Source organism: Eupeodes corollae, chromosome 1 (genome assembly GCF_945859685.1).
Source record: "Eupeodes corollae chromosome 1, idEupCoro1.1, whole genome shotgun sequence".
Classification (NCBI taxonomy): domain Eukaryota; kingdom Metazoa; phylum Arthropoda; class Insecta; order Diptera; family Syrphidae; genus Eupeodes; species Eupeodes corollae.
Genome location: NC_079147.1, coordinates 281246603 through 281262832, shown reverse-complemented (window position 1 = coordinate 281262832; position 16230 = coordinate 281246603). Strand labels below are relative to the sequence as shown.

At 33.5% G+C, this 16230-nt stretch overlaps 1 protein-coding gene and 1 long non-coding RNA gene across 2 annotated transcripts in view; one reads left to right on the top strand and one right to left on the bottom strand.

Annotated features, from left to right (window-relative positions):
* LOC129953930 (uncharacterized) overlaps positions 1-6333 on the bottom strand; it is a 31165-nt gene extending 24832 nt beyond the window's left edge. The window contains exon 1 of the long non-coding RNA XR_008782611.1: positions 6251-6333. This is a non-coding gene — a long non-coding RNA (uncharacterized LOC129953930). The remainder of the gene's footprint in view (positions 1-6250) is intronic.
* The window catches only part of LOC129953908 (cysteine-rich motor neuron 1 protein-like), a 354433-nt gene that overhangs the window by 87695 nt on the left and 250508 nt on the right, over positions 1-16230 (top strand). The gene's annotated exons all lie outside the window — the stretch shown is intronic.

The window sequence follows — 16230 nt, the reverse complement described above, 5'->3', positions numbered from 1 at the left end:
TTTTGACATCTTAAAGATGTTATTTATAGATTTCGTTTCCTTGTATGTTCTATGAAGTTCCATCCTCCCTTACCGTGTTTTCTAAAACTTGAAGAAAACTAAAATGATCTCATTTCTTTACAACCCCATTATTGCAAGTATGTTGCAGTTTGGAATAGCATCAGCGTTACACCTGTCAGTATTTAAAAAGAAAACTAAAAACAAGGACGAAATTGCTAAGGAAGGTAGGTATACCTATCGCATATGTTCCTACAGCTAAGCTACCTACTTCTTCACTTGTTCTTGTATTTACTATGCGATGCATCATCACACTCGTTTGGGGAGCAGTTTGAACATGATGTGTACACAAAACCACTCCTGTATAATGGTGACCACTTTAACATCCCCAGGATGACTGGTTAAACACATCTAACACTCTAACCACCAGCTGTTCTATGATGCACAACCTACCTACACATGATATCCCTCTGAGATTGCACCGATGAGATAGCGACCGAACCAGCAGTGTATAGTCTTATAGAAGAGACTTCCTGAAACTTCATTCGTTGGCTCCTTCGTTTTGGTCCCTCGTGCACATACCTACTCTACCTATAAATACCTAGTTAACTCTCAAACACTCAAGCCCACAAACTACACGAGGTTTAAGATGACACATGTTATGCATTTTAAATTTCTAAGATCTTGAAGATATACACGCGGTTATTCTCTATAGCTCTCAGAAAGTTGGTATGGAAGAGTATCTATGAATTATTTGGCTTCCCTACTTTTGACCACAGACTATGTCACCGCGCCGCGCGGCAGTGAGAACAAGAAATAAAAACAAACTTAAGAATAAAAGTTCCTTATTTTAACTGTCAGACTTCAGATCGGAGCGGGCGGAGGCCGGCGGAGGCCGGCGGAGGAGGTGTCCAGGAGAATCCAGCTTAGTGGCGGCATGGTACACAACTTGCTATCTCACTATCATGTATCCATGTAATTGGTATTTGGAAGCAATTTGTCAGAGGTAAGAGACCGTTCGTTGGAGCGGCGATATGGCTGCAGGCGGTGGCGGCAAGTGGTGTGGTAGTGCCTGAGAGACTCCAAAGTCCAAATTCCCCAGTTCCAATCCGACAATTCAGCTAAACAACGAAAAAGTATCCAGGTACACGAGGGCAATTATGGTCATTGTACGGTATCTGATTTCCAAGAGGCAGCAGGCAACAGCATCTAACAGCTGGTCTTGTTCTACGTTGGCTTACTTTCCGAAAGTTGTTGCCTCCGATGTATCTTGTATCTGTTCGTACGAAAGTATCTGTATCTAAACTCAACTCATATTGTGCCTTGTTGGTTTGTAAGCAAGGTTATCAGAGACGGAAGATGGGTAAACGTATACGGTACGTAGGAAGGTAAGGTATACAATTACATATCAGATTCTAACGTAAATAATTGCACTACGGCTCGGTGGTGACACAGAATGAGTTCGCGATTTGTGATCTCGGATGGTAGATGGTTGCTTGGTTATAGGAAGGGGTATAACAGTTTATAAACGAACGGAATAACAGGGGATATTAACCCAAGGAAGATTTAACAAAGAATATGGATTTACTGGTCATGGTCAGCCAGCCAACCAGCCAACAAGCTTACGTAGCCAGAAGGACTTAATAGAAATTTGTGTTTTTGTTGTATTTTTTTTGTTGGTTCCGTTTTATGACGATTGATGATTCTCGGAATGAAATGAGAACACAAAAGATTCATTTCGAGGTAGAATAGAGTAGAATAAACGGTTTTTCCAATTGATCATCAAGCGAGATACTCGTAGATATGAAATGGGTACGGGTACGGATATTATTTGAGTTTATCCTCCGGGGGGAAATAAAAATAAATAGAAAAAAAAACTATTAGAATGCACGAAGAAAGGGACATTCAGGAAGGGGAACTAAAAAAATGGATACAAAGTAAGCATAAACTATTCAGATATATACAGGGTTATCCATTTTTTGGTTTCAAAAGTAAACGTAAATAAAACTTAATTGAAATATTTGTTTACATGATATTATAAATTGAAAAAATATTATAAATTGAAAAGTTATTTCGACCACTTTTTAACACTCAGTCAGAATTTGACCAATGTTGGTGTTTAGTGCTCAAGAGTCAAAGGTCTATCTGCATTAACACGGTCTTTTGCATAGCCCAACAAAAAAAAATCCGGAGATGTTAAATCGCATGATCTTATTGGCCAGTTAATATCGGTACTACGAAAAATTGCTCGGACAGGAAATGACTCTTACCGTTACTGGCACCGTCTTGTTGAAACCACATATTTTCCAAGTCGTATTCTTCAATAGTAGGCAAAAAATCGGTTTCCATGTGACCAAAACGCTAGGAATTGACGATGAAAATCGTTGCATAATCTTTTTCAAAGAAATAAGGTCCAATTACAACTCCGGACCAAAGTTCTTTTTTGTGGATGAATTGGCCTCTCTTCAATTAATTGAGGATTCTCAGAACCCCAAATACAACAATTTTGTTTATTAACAAGCCCGCCGAGTGAAAAACGTGCTTCGTAGCAGGAGAAAAATCGCCGGCCACCGATTGTTATTCAAGCACCCACTCGACGTATCTAAGAGGGGGCTGTGAATGGTCAGTTGGCTTTATTTGTTGTGTCAGCTAGACTTCAAATAGATGTAGGTGTAGATCTAAATGCAAAATACGCCATATTTTGCCGTAAGACAGTCCTAATTCCTGAGAACCACGAGGTCTTCGCCAACACTTTCACTTACAGCAGCGATATTTTCAGAGGTACGAGCGAAACGGTGATTCCCAGGTAACCAATCCAGTCTCTTCAATTGTTCAGAACTTTGCTAATTGCTTGCGTAGTAGGACGATTATGTAATCCAAAATCTCCTTTTAAAGGACGATATGTGTAAGAATGACCATTTTTGTATTAGGTTTTTAACAATTTTATGCCTTGCACGGTAGTTAAGCGATCCATTTACGGAAATGTTCGACTTTTAACTGGAAACAAATGTTTTTTCTAATAACAAGATCTAGGTGGTCAATTTTAATCAACTGTTCTAGAAATGTCATGTAACCCCGCTATAATTTTTTTGAATAGAATCCATTTACCCTTACAGTTTTGAATATGTATAAAATCCAATCCCATCGCTGCCTCAAAAACCGCACCAGCTGAAGAGCCTTTTTAGCAATCATTCTTGAATTCGAGCTCCAAGTGCTCGACTCTAATTTATACTTAATTTGTATAGTGCATTTTAAAAATTTCAGTGCGTTCTTGCATTCTATTTTGTTTTATTTTTAGTTGTGGTTTATTGCCAATAAACTGTTAAAAGTGACAGTTGTTCGGATAACGGACTATTCAAAATGAAACCTATTATTGGAAAATCTAATGAAATGAAAGCTTTTGCATTGATATTTAATACAAATTTATAATAAGACTAGCTGACCCGCAACACGTTGTTTTGTCATATAAATAATTTCAAGAGAATATTTTGCTAGAAATAAATAACTTATTGTAATCGATTGATGTGATTTATAAGTGGTAGAGATATAGAGCACTGTTAAAGGTGACAAAATATTGAAATAACAAATCATCAAACAATTTTTTAATTTTATTAAAATTATAAACGGTAATAATATATTTTTACCTTGAAATTAATCATTTAGAATTATGGCTTCGATAACATTTTTCATAAATTTTTTAATTTCGAATCACGCGCCGTTGCACAACTAACCGTGGTGGGTTCAAATTACGAAGCAGAATTACCGGAGATTCAACCTTCAGTTGTAAATTAAGCGTTGGAATGCCTGGTAAACCCAATAAGTTTAAAACTCACACCAAGTTTCCTGGTAACAAATGTTGTATCTTGAGATTTAATTTGTTGATTTTTTGCTGCCAAAATTGTTCTTGCTACCACTCATGATTTGTACATTGGCTGTAAACATCGGGAAATATCTGGTCAATGAGAGCATCTTGTGAATCAATAAATCATGCAGAAATCGACCGATAATTTTATGCATCCAGTTTCATCTTTAGTAACTTTTCCGTCGCCTATATCTAACAGTTGTTTTAAGAATGTTTCATCGGATGGAATCATTTGAACATGCATATTTACTCTCAGTTGTATGTTTTCAACATTCTCATCAGCGAACGTTGAACGCGGAATAATGGGAATTCTTTGTCTGGAATTACCTGAAAGGAGTAACAGAGTGCCGCCAAGTTTCCTGTTCAACGTCTCAAACAAATAAAATAAGGATGCAACAGCCAATGCGATACCATTATTTGATCGATTTTAAGCAAGAATTAGCGAAATAAAGAAAGTTTCGCCAGTTCCACCTGGTGCATCCAAAAAAAAGAATCCATCTTGTCCTGTCGAAACTGCGAGCATGATGTAGTCATAATTGGTTCTTTTTTCTTCTTCATTAGACATTGCGAGCAACAATTGCCACCATTTTTACAGTGTTGTATTGTAGTTCACGATTTAATTCAGTGTCTATTAATTGGTAAGTTGGCAATGCTTCATTGTACGTTACATCACTGAATAAAAAATAGATAAAAACCAATTCTCAGATCTACCGAACGTGTATGCAAAATTTAATTAAAATTGGTTAAGCCGTTTCGGAGGAGTATGTTAATTAACACTGTGACAGGAGAATTTTATATATTAAATTACAACGTGTCCTTTGTGAAACTACCGTTTTCTTCGTATGTTAAATGTTGTCCAGAATTCAAATGTATTTATTTATACATTTTCATTTACAAATAGTAAACATACGTAAATTTTTCCTTAATTTATTTTTGTTCTTTATCACCTTATCCAGATGTATAGTTATAACTTTTTTAAGACTAAAGCTAATTGTTCAAATGAATCAAAACAACATTCAACTTTGGTTAACTTGTTACCTCCCAGAAACAAAACTCCATTATTCACAAAAATTCCAAAGAAAAACAAAATAATTCAACAAAATTTATTGTGTCCTGTCAGTTTATTCAATCAAAATCTTAAGTGTGTACCAATTACCTGGTGAATTTATATTTAAAGATAATTTTTTTTTTAATTTTTTACATTCAATTAAAAAAACATGTAATCTTTAAACTAATCCCATCATAAACACAACCTTGAACTGGCTTTATTCTTGTGTCAATCATAAATATCAATCAAAAATCACCAAAACAAAACCCAACAAATAAAAATAATAAACAAATTAAATTGATTTTTATATTTAAGTTAAATTTGTGGCTTACCGTTTAAAAGATCGATGCACGGATCAAAATTTATAGGTACATAATAAACAACGTAATTATTCAAACGCCAACTTCACCTAGATTGATAGATACTTTTTTTTGGATTTCATGGTCATACAAATGTTTAAATGTGTATATCGTTTTTACAACTTTAATAAATGAACAAGTACATAACCTGACATTTTTCACCTTAATCATAAAAAGTATTTTATGAACTTCAAACAAAATATACATTTACATATGAAGTTGGTCTTGTTGATCGGTATCCTGTATGGCGACTTCTTTTTAACTCAATGCCATGAAATTTGATTACACACCAAAATAAAACGTAAAACCAAATATAAGGCATATGAGGGTTAAGCCTATTTTTCTTAAAAGTTCACAATAAGTGAATTACGCCAAGATCAATTTTTCAATTTTAAACTCCCATTGAATTCTTAAAATAAAATTAATCTCTGAGAAAATACAAAATTCATAGGAAATTTAGTGAAATTATTTTGAAAATATTTAATTTCGAAATATCAATACATAAGTGCAGACAATTTATAGGTCCTGTAATCCTGTGAACCTTTAAGTTCGTTGTCAATTTTGAATGACAGTCATCGTCTCATGAAGTTTAAAACTATTAGATGTAATTTTACAAGACATCTGAAAACTGCTGTTTTTTGTTTTCTCTGAAAGTTCCAAATAGAGTCTGTAATGGCTAACATTGCCGTTTTGGCAAAATACAATCAGCTAAAAAATATGCTAACAGTGTTAGTAAAAGTTATTCATTAATGGGTATTTGGATTTTGGCAGTTGCAAATGTCAACTTTTTGTCGCATTGTTGTAAGTTCTGTTAATAGTCTTTTTTAAGCTTAGTGCTTGGATATTATCAGTTCATTGGTAACCAATTTCAAAACACAGACTTATCTTATAATATTGTTCTTAAGCAAACGTATTACCTTTTTTAATTTACAAAAATATTTTTAAAGTTGAACAAATATTTGTATAGCTTTTGGTAAAATTCACCTTACACTTCTTGAAAATATGAGATCATTGCCAATTCAATGGAACTGCACTTTCTGGAACAAATAAACCCAACTGACACCGGCTCCCACCACCATCACTTACTTACTACAGTACACCGGCTGACCATAACCATTATGCTTATACAATAGGCCCCCCATCGCCACCGACCGACGACGACGCCGCAGTCGCATGCTTTGTATCAGGCAGTTCAATTCTAAACGGCTTTACGGTCAAGTCTTGCCATCAGAGCTTAATGGATTCGTACTACGACTCAAGTTATCTTTATCGATTTTTTATTCGTCATTGAAATGAACAATACCCGCTCTGTAAATATAGACTCATAGTTGTATCTGTTTGTTGTTGTTGCTGGTGCTAAAATTTTTAAGGTCTGGTCTCTGGTCTGTCTTTGGCTTTGGCACCATATTAACTTCCCATCCCCGAGGGGCCATATGCCATAGGTACACAAAATTTAACCATGTTCAGGCAATCTATTCTTGACATTGACATTGGACTAGCACCAGATGAGAATGAGATGATGGTGATGGCGACGGTGACGGTGGCGCTGCTTGGGAAGAGGATAAGCCACGGTTGGGTAGGTGGAGGTTCCTGGTGTGTCGCATTTACAGCCTCAGGTTATAGCTTGACTTCTTCTCTGGGCTTTGTGATATTTTCTTCTTTTTTGTTTCGTACCTATAACAATTCCCTCATGGTATAGTTTGGTCATGGTTTCGATGCTTGAGGCAGGTAAGTGGGCCTCTGGGAATCATTATTTGTATATTATTGTAGCTCTTGCTCTAGCTCTGATGAGATGGCCGTAATTGAGGAGGGTATAGTGTAGTGTATATAGAATGCTGTTAGAAACATGCAAACACCACAAAACTATGGTAGTACAACTTTACTTCACATGAAGTGTGACACTTCAATGGAATTAAACTTGGTTACCTACACCAGATACTCGAGCTCTAGGCCCCAAGGAGGTAGAACTATACAACGACGAAGACGAGCGACGACGGCTACATTCGAGGAGAAGTTTTCCACTTTGTATCCATTTATAGTTCTCGCACATTTATAAAAACTGAGGGTCTTGAGTTGGTCTCACTCTATCTCTCTCCCCCACTCTTCTGTTTCTGAATGTGGAATAATGAACTTAGAAATGTTCTTGAACGTCCAAGTGCTGGATGCACATGAAGAAACTATACCCACTTTTAGGTATGTAAAAGCTGTTACCACACTGGCTTCTATTATGCAATACTTGAAGCTTGAGATGTTGATTCTTCTTGTTTTTATTTTTATTTTTTTCTTGGTATAAATACGAGTATAAACAGAAAAAAAAGGTATAACTAGGTTCCTTAGCTTAGCTTACCTTGCCTTAACTTAGCTACCTTCATGGCCGAGTTGAGTAGTTAAGGTATATTATGTTTACGGATGCGTATGGTGTTTGAATGGCAAATTAAAGTCACAACTTTGTGAAATGTTATGACGCGTGAAAATAATTTCTAAAAAGGATGCAAACATTGTTATGTTATGTTGCTTGGGGCGGGTTTAGAAGGTGGAGAAGGGGAACTTAACTATGCTACACCCCAGAAGAACAGGACAAGGTACTTTTCTTAAAATGAGGAAATAATTGACTATAAGAGTGTAAAGTGGATAGTTAGGTTGTTTTATTTTTTTAAGTTAAAATATATAAAATAAAATGGAACAAAAGAAAAGAGGCCTTAACCCATAAAAATAAAATAAAGTATGCCTGGTAGAATATTAATAAGGTACATTACTGAAAATAAAGCAATTCAGTAAATGTATTTTTTTATAGTGAATAATGTTTTTATTCGAAGCCGAATCAACATTCGAAAAATACCCATTTTAAACATTTCAAAAAATTAACTTTTTTTTCAAAGGCATTTGATAGAGTTTGACACCAAGCTATCTTATCGAAAATTCTTGCTTTTGATATTTATGAATCTCTTTTTCGTTGGATTAAAAATTACCTTTCTAACTGCTCAATACAAATAAATGCTGGTGTTCCCCAGGGCTCCGTTTTGTCGCCGACTCTCTTCCTTAACTTCATAAACGATCTCCTGTATGTCACTTCTAATCCATTAAACTGTTTCGCTAACGACTATACTCTCAGCTTTTCATATTCGTTTCTAGATTCACATAATTGTCCTTTTGATGTGGAACTTCATTGGCAGATTATAAAATTCTGATCTCGGCAACGGGGAATTGTAAACCACGTAGAATTTAAGGCTTCAAAAACTCAATGCTGTCTATTTCCGTTAAAGGGTAACCTACCCCCGATGCCGCTATTCATGAATGGCACTTGAATAACGCAAACTATTTAATTCGGTGCAAGAAATATTTTACCCCTTCTGATCTGGCTGTAATTTATAAAGCCTTCATTCGTCCAAAACTCGAATATAACTCTCATATTTGGGCAGGTGCCCATTAAATAAGTTTAAGTATTTTAGACAGGATCCAAAAAAGAGCTTTGAAAATGATAGGCGATAGAACTATGACCGAAACAACTACGTCACTCGAACACCGCCGCAATGTTTCATGCCTTTCGTAGTTCTACCTTCTTCTATTTTTATAAACAGTGTTCTGTCGAATTTTCCAGTTGCATTCCCCCCTCAAACAATTCAGCTGTAATACTCGTACTTCTAGGAATGCTCATCACTTTACCCTTGAGCTCAGTCGGATGTAGGTACTGTCAAGTATAGAAATTCTTTTTTTTAACCGCACATCGAGAATGTGGAATGCTTTACCTACTATTTTAACATTCAAAACTTTAAGACCAATGTGCATCGGTATCTCCACTTTTATCCTTCCCTATTTTCCGAAAGCTCGCACTGTGTTTAAACATGTTAAGTTATTAATAGCCCTTTGAGTTCTGCAAGTGTTTTGCGAGAAATACTTCCTATTCGAATTTTTTAAAAATTCTGCAACAAGACAATTTTTTAATAGTTTATTAGTTGGATTATTTTTTTTAATATAATAATTCTGAAAATTAAGTATTGAAGTTAAAAATTGTTAAGCCATTTTTTAACAGATTCTTTTTTTAAATTATGAAGAATTGGTTGACTGCATTATTTTTAATATATATTCGAGATCAAACGAAATTTTCACCATTTTTAAATAATTGTTTTTATATTCGAAATTGCAAATTTTCCGCCAATTTCTTGAAGGATTTCCAAATTTTTTTTAAAAAATTAATCCAGTAAATCTCGGTTTAATGTTGGAACTTCGGTTTTAAAATATTTAAAACTTAAGGGGGTATTCTGGTCTAGAGACATGAATTTTAGGTAATTTTTGAAGTGCTGTAGAAAAAAGCAAGCAACAATTTTGCCATCAATTTTTGTATACATTATTTATTTACATTAGAAGCATACAAAAAAAAATAAAAAAGTAAAAAAAAAATCAAAATTACGTTAGTTATCAGCTGATGGAGTGGTGCGTCTCAAAAATTTGGTGCGTGACAATACCCACGATTTTAACCCTCCTTGGAATCTGAAATCAAAAACTAAAAAAGATTATTAATCTACAATAATGTCGCAATGTCTGGAACTACGAAAAAGTTACAAACAGTTTTTTTTAAAAAATGGCGGCTGTCTAAAGAAAAATACAAAAAATTTACCATTTTTTTGAACATTCTTCGATTTGTTAAAAATAGTAAAAATGAAAATTTGGGGATGGCCGTAGTTCCGGATGTAGACAAGTCCCTAAAGAAGACTCTCTTAAAATTTCAAGTAAATCGGTTCAGCAGCACCTGAGAAATCGTGGGTATCAGATTCAAAAAGGCAGTTCTTAGAAAAACGCGTTTAAAGTACCCCATTTTTTCTTTTGTTCTATTAGTTGCAGCCCAAACGATTTGGATGGCTGCTCAGCAAAATACTTATTTCTCCGAAAATAATTTGAATTTGGAAAAATCCTCGCGTAGACATATTCTTAAATAGTTAAACAATGAAAATATGAAAAGAAAAAATGTCGATTTTTTTTAATTTCTAGACCGGAATACCCCCTTAAGGGTTCCTTAACACATTTCACTTGAAAAGAAATCAGTTTAGAATCATTCTTGAGTTTTATCAAATTTAGGAAAGGAACTTAATTCTAAGGTATTTTTTGAACTTTTACAATTAGTTCTTAATATGCTCAGTAGTTGGGTCAGTAATTGTGAACTTAACGTCAACTCATTTAAGACAAAAGTGGTCCCATTCACGAGAAAACCAAAAAGATTCCAATTATGTACTACTATTAATCGTTTTCCCTACACATTACTGGTATGTCAAAATATCATGCACAGAGTCGTACAATTAAATCATGTATTTGTCTTAATGAGTAGTTGCATAACGGGGAAGGGGGTAGAGTCAAGCAAAAGTCCTGGCGGTTTCTGAAGCCGATACAAATAGTTCTTTCCCCAATTTAGAAGACAAAAGCATAGACATATTTATCGAAAGTCAAGCAACAAACAAGGCAATATCACAATGTCAAGATTAGGACAGCAATTCCGTAGGGAATTAATTTTAAATTAACAATTCCATCTTAAGTTTAATATGGTTTGGCCAACGACCATCTATCAGATTGACAGTTTTAGTTCAATTATTTAATACTATAATATACATAATACATGTTAGTTTGATTAAAAGTCTCCTTCTATTATACATTTTCTGAATCTCAGGGCCCTTGTTATATATTTATACAATATTTCCCATAATAAGTGTGGCTTATTCTCTAAATTATCCCATTAAACATGTTATTTAGGTCCATCGAACTTATTTCGGATTAAATTCGGGAGTTTTCACCACGAACATTTGCTAGCTCCTTGTACTTCATGACAAGATTTCCCCTAGTAGCTAAGGTGTGCTGCAGTATTTGTTTTGGTAACCTTCCCTCGTCCATATCCAATATTTTAATAATCTATTTAAAGTGAATCTTAAGAGTGTCGAAAAATAATGGAGGAATGTTACTAAATGCAGCATATACCTCAGAAACTTTTCGACTTCTTCGAATTCCCCAAAACCTCAAACATGTGCCCCACAAAGCAGTATGAAGGTAGCAGTCGCATGAAAAATGTTCAATTTCGAACTATGATCAATGTATTTATTATGCATCGGTTCCACACTAAAAAACACTGCCCTTTTAGCATCGGCCAGCTTGTGTACCTTTAAGCTGTTTCGTGCTAAGTAGTACTGCCCATCCAGCACCACGCAAATTAAGTTTCACAACTATCATTGCTGTGCGTTTGTTCTAATTAAAAATTTGGATGTTCAAAAAACAAATTATAATATGTCCATCTGTTTTTGTATTAGTATTAGTGAAAATTTATTTTAGATTCAAGTGTTAATATTCTGTCTGTTTTCAAGACTAAAAATTGTGTTGTGTTTCGATAGATTTATGTTTACAACAAAAAATATACAAATCAAAAACCTTTTTCTTAAAAATTCGAATCACCAAACTTTAAAAAATGCTTTCAAATTCAAATATTCTGAAATTTGGAATGGATTAAGGTACTGAAAATACATATTATATGAAAGAGACAATTATACTTTTAAATATACTAGCTACTATAATATATAAAAACAAAAGAAGTTGCTGCACACGTTTATTAAACTGGGTTTAAATAATTTAGTTTTCTTTTTCTTAGGAAAATATCTTACAAAACATATGGCGTCAATGGCGGTTGGCTTCTAGAATTCGAATGAATTCATCTTCGTTTTTTTGCCTGAAGTTTGCTGCGGTTATTTTACTTTTACAATGAAGTTGGCTACAGTTTTATAAAGTAAGGCGTAGTTGCCATCGTTGAAGTGGAGACCAAGTGTAATGGTCTTCTCACACTTGGTCTCTTCAAACTATACTACACTACTTTATTTTTTGAGATTCTTTTTATGGCAAGGAAATTGCCTGCAGCAAGAACCCACAATTTGAACGATAGTTAAAAATTTAAGGCCTGTTCAGAGATTGTTTTTATCTATAAATCTGTTAGAATAGATAATTTGTCTTCTTTAAGAGCTTTTCTACACATTTATTTGATCAAAGTGTCCATGAACAAATATTGAATATTTGAGATTAGAATGTTATTCCTCGAAATAATGTCCTTACAAACATACCATAACATTTAAGATAATGCAATTTTTACAAACCGCCATAAATAATATCTTATCTTACACTGAAATTTGACAAATGAAAATGCAGATTAGTTTTAGTTGTTGGCTAGGTTATACATGTGAATAATATAAAAAGCCAACCAACAATGTAGTCATTACAAAACTTTTGAAACATAAGCTTTAACTTCGACGAATATTATTATAAATTATACATTGTGATCTCACAACAGAATGCATTAAATTTGTCTCTAAGTTCATATTTTTCAAGACAAATTAATATACCTTAGACAAAATGACCTCATGATTTGAAAAAAAACGACAAGTTAACACCATTAGTCAATCCATATAATCACGAACGAACAATCATTATATTGTCAGTTGAATGTATCTATTTTATTAGTCACGTCGTTGTTACATACCGTCATGTAACTTGTAACACAAACACTCTACTTTTCAATTAGAACTAATTTATAACTGTACCTAGGACTTAAGAGATCACTGAATAATAATTATTTCGTATTTATAAATAATGAAACTATCTATAGGGAGACATTCCAATATATTTATATAGTCTAAAAAGTCTAGGTAGTATTATAGCAGCCTTATTAAATAGTTGCTGTTTTATAAAAAAAACGTGTAATAAGAAGTAAGTAATTTTTATTCTAATTGATTGCATAAATTCAATGATTTAATGAAATAATCTATCAATGTCATTTATAGTAGTCTAATGCAAACATCGAGGATTTTAATTCATTGTCACTTCGTACAATGTTTGTTTTTATAAAGCAAGATTTTTTCAACACCTGCATCTTTTGTTGTTCATATTTGAATTTCTGATTTTATTTTTCTTTCAACTTTTTACTTCAACTTTGAGAAAAAAAAATTAATTCTTAAATTCTAAATATCCCCTTATGTCTCATTAAGACGAAAACACAAGTGAAAAAGTAGCATCATGACATCCGACATCCCTGAAATCTCTTAATCTAATCCCATCAATATAAGGTTGACAGAAATAAGGTACGGAAATACCTTTTTTAAAGCTTCATGATGTGATTCGTGATTTTGCGTTTTATTTTGTTGCTGTTGTAATGTAATTAAATGTTATGCTCATGTCACGGGCACTCATTGTGTCACAACTCCATTGAAGCGCCATCTATGCCATCAACTCAACATAACAACTTTGAGACGACTTCCTGTCTGTAGAATTTTGTCGTTGGCAAGGTAAATATGAACGTAGCTATACTTAAGTTTTATACGTCTCACTATACGTGTTAAACGATTATCCTCCCATAGACAAGTTGAAGAGATTATATTTCACAACTTGAAGCTACACATAAAGGTCTGCCTGCATCAATCTGATGGTACAATAATTCTCAAGGATATCTACGTAGTTCTTGAAATGAATCAGAGTGGAAAACGAAGTGGATGCGTATAATTATTTTGATTAGGTTTCGCAATAAGACCAGCAACTTATATGTAGGTGCCTGATAGCTGTAGCTATATAGAACTTAAAGATTGAAGAGTTTAATTGAGACATTTTAGAATGTGTGCTGTGATGGTGCTTCGTTTTTCTAGATACGTATTATATTATGTCAAGTTACTTGAGCTTCCGCTAAAGGTGAAGATAAAAGACATTTAAAACGAATGGTCAATTTAAGAGATAGAGTATGGCATGGCTTGTGCACAACACATTATAGCCTGTTCGTGTGATATTTTCTTGGCATGATTTATAGATTATTTGAGGTTGATGAATTGGGTTTCAAGTGACACTTTAAGTAAGAGATTTTAATTGAATTTCTCTATGAAGACATTTAAACGATACAATTATCTAAGAACAGAGATCGAACGACACTCTTCAAACCTTAAGTGGTAATTAACATTGTTTATATTGATTGGTACCCGGCATATGGTATTGAATTAATATTAAGAAATGTATTTAAAATAATTAAAAGGAAGTTCAAACATAAGGTTCAAAGCGCACAAATAAACCCAAAAACAATGTTAAAAAAGAGGCTAGGATGCCGTCCGCACTGATAAATACTTTTCACTTCCCTTAAAAAAAAATGTATTTTTAAAAAAAAAACTCTGCTCTAAGAAATATCAAAGAATATAAAAAAGTATTGGTCCTAAACTTCAACCTTGAGGAAACCCGTTTCTTGCTTCTAATTTAGATATTATAACAGGACGATATTTATGTTTCGGTTAAAGGGCTTGGTGGCCCTCCTTGTTTTAACAAATTAGTAGATAACTTAAAAGGAGGTATATGACAAATTTTAAGAGAACCTGTGAAATCGATAAATTTGGATTACCGGCGTTGTGCCATAGTTAAGAAACACTTCAAATGATAGCTAGACTTTACAGGTATCAGATACCAGGCAACTTAAGACAGCCTGCATGACTTGTAAACATCATTGAAATAGTGATATATCAAATTTAACGTTGATTAAAAACGTGATATTGTTGATTTTGTTGATCTTGTTGATCTTGTTGATCTTGTTGATCTTGTTGATCTTGTTGATTTTATTAGTCCTGTTGATCCTATTGAACTTTTCGATTTTGCTGATCTTGTTGATCTTGTTGATCTTGTAGATCTTGTTGATCCTATTGATCTTGTTTATCTTGTTAAACTTGTTGATCTTGTTGATCCTCTTTACTTGTTGATCTTGTTGCTATTGTTGATCTTGTTGATCTTCTTGATTAAGTTGATCCTGTTGAACTTTTCGATCTTGCAGATCTTGTTGATCTTGCTGATCTTGTTGAATTTGTTGATCTTGTTGATTTTGTTATTCTTGTTGATCATGTTGATCTTGTTGGCCTTGTTGATCTTGTTTATTTTGTTGGTCCTGTTGATCCTATTGAACTTTTCGATCTTGCTGATCTTGTTATTCTTGTTAATCTTGTAGATCTTGTAGATCTTGTTGATCCTATTGATCTTGTTTATCTTGTTAATCTTGTTGATCCTGTTGATATTGTTGATCATGTTGATCTTCTTGATCTTGTTTATTTTGTTGGTCCTGTTGATCCTATTGAACTTTTCGATCTTGCTGATCTTGTTGATCTTGTTAATCTTGTTGATCTTGTAGATCTTGTTGATCCTATTGATCTTGTTTATCTTGTTAATCTTGTTGATCTTGTTAATCTTGTAGATCTTGATGATCCTATTGATCTTGTTAATCTTGTTAATCTTGTTGATTATGTTGATATTGTTGATCATGTTGATCTTGTTGATCTTGTAGATCTTGTTGATCCTATTGATCTTGTTGATTTGTAGATCTTGATGATCCTATTGATCTTGTTAATCTTGTTAATCCTGTTGATTATGTTGATATTGTTGATCATGTTGATCTTGTTGATCTTGTAGATCTTGTTGATCCTATTGATCTTGTTGATCTTGTAGATCTTGTTAATCCTATTGATCTTGAAAATCTTTTTGATTTTGTTGATATTGTTGATCTTGTTGATCTTCTTGATCTTGTTAATCTTGTAGATCTTGTTAATCCTATTGATCTTGTAAATCTTGTTGATTTTGTTGATATTGTTGATCATGTTTATCTTCTTGATCTTGTTGATCCTGTTGAACTTGAAGAACTTATTGGTCTTGTTGAATTTGTTGATCGTGTTTATCTTGTAGATCGTATTGATCTTGTTGATCTTGTTTATCCTGTTGTTCCTGTCAAACAATTCGATCTTGCTGATCTTGTTGAACTTGAAGAACTTATTGGTCTTGTTGAATTTGTTGATCTTGTCAATCTCGATATTTTTTGTTCTCGGTGCTGTCATTGTTCTTGTAGTGATCAATGTTCTCTTTGGTCTAGTTTGCCTAATTTTATCTACTCTTTTAGTCTTTCCGAGTCACGGTAGAATAGAGTTTTGAAAATTAAA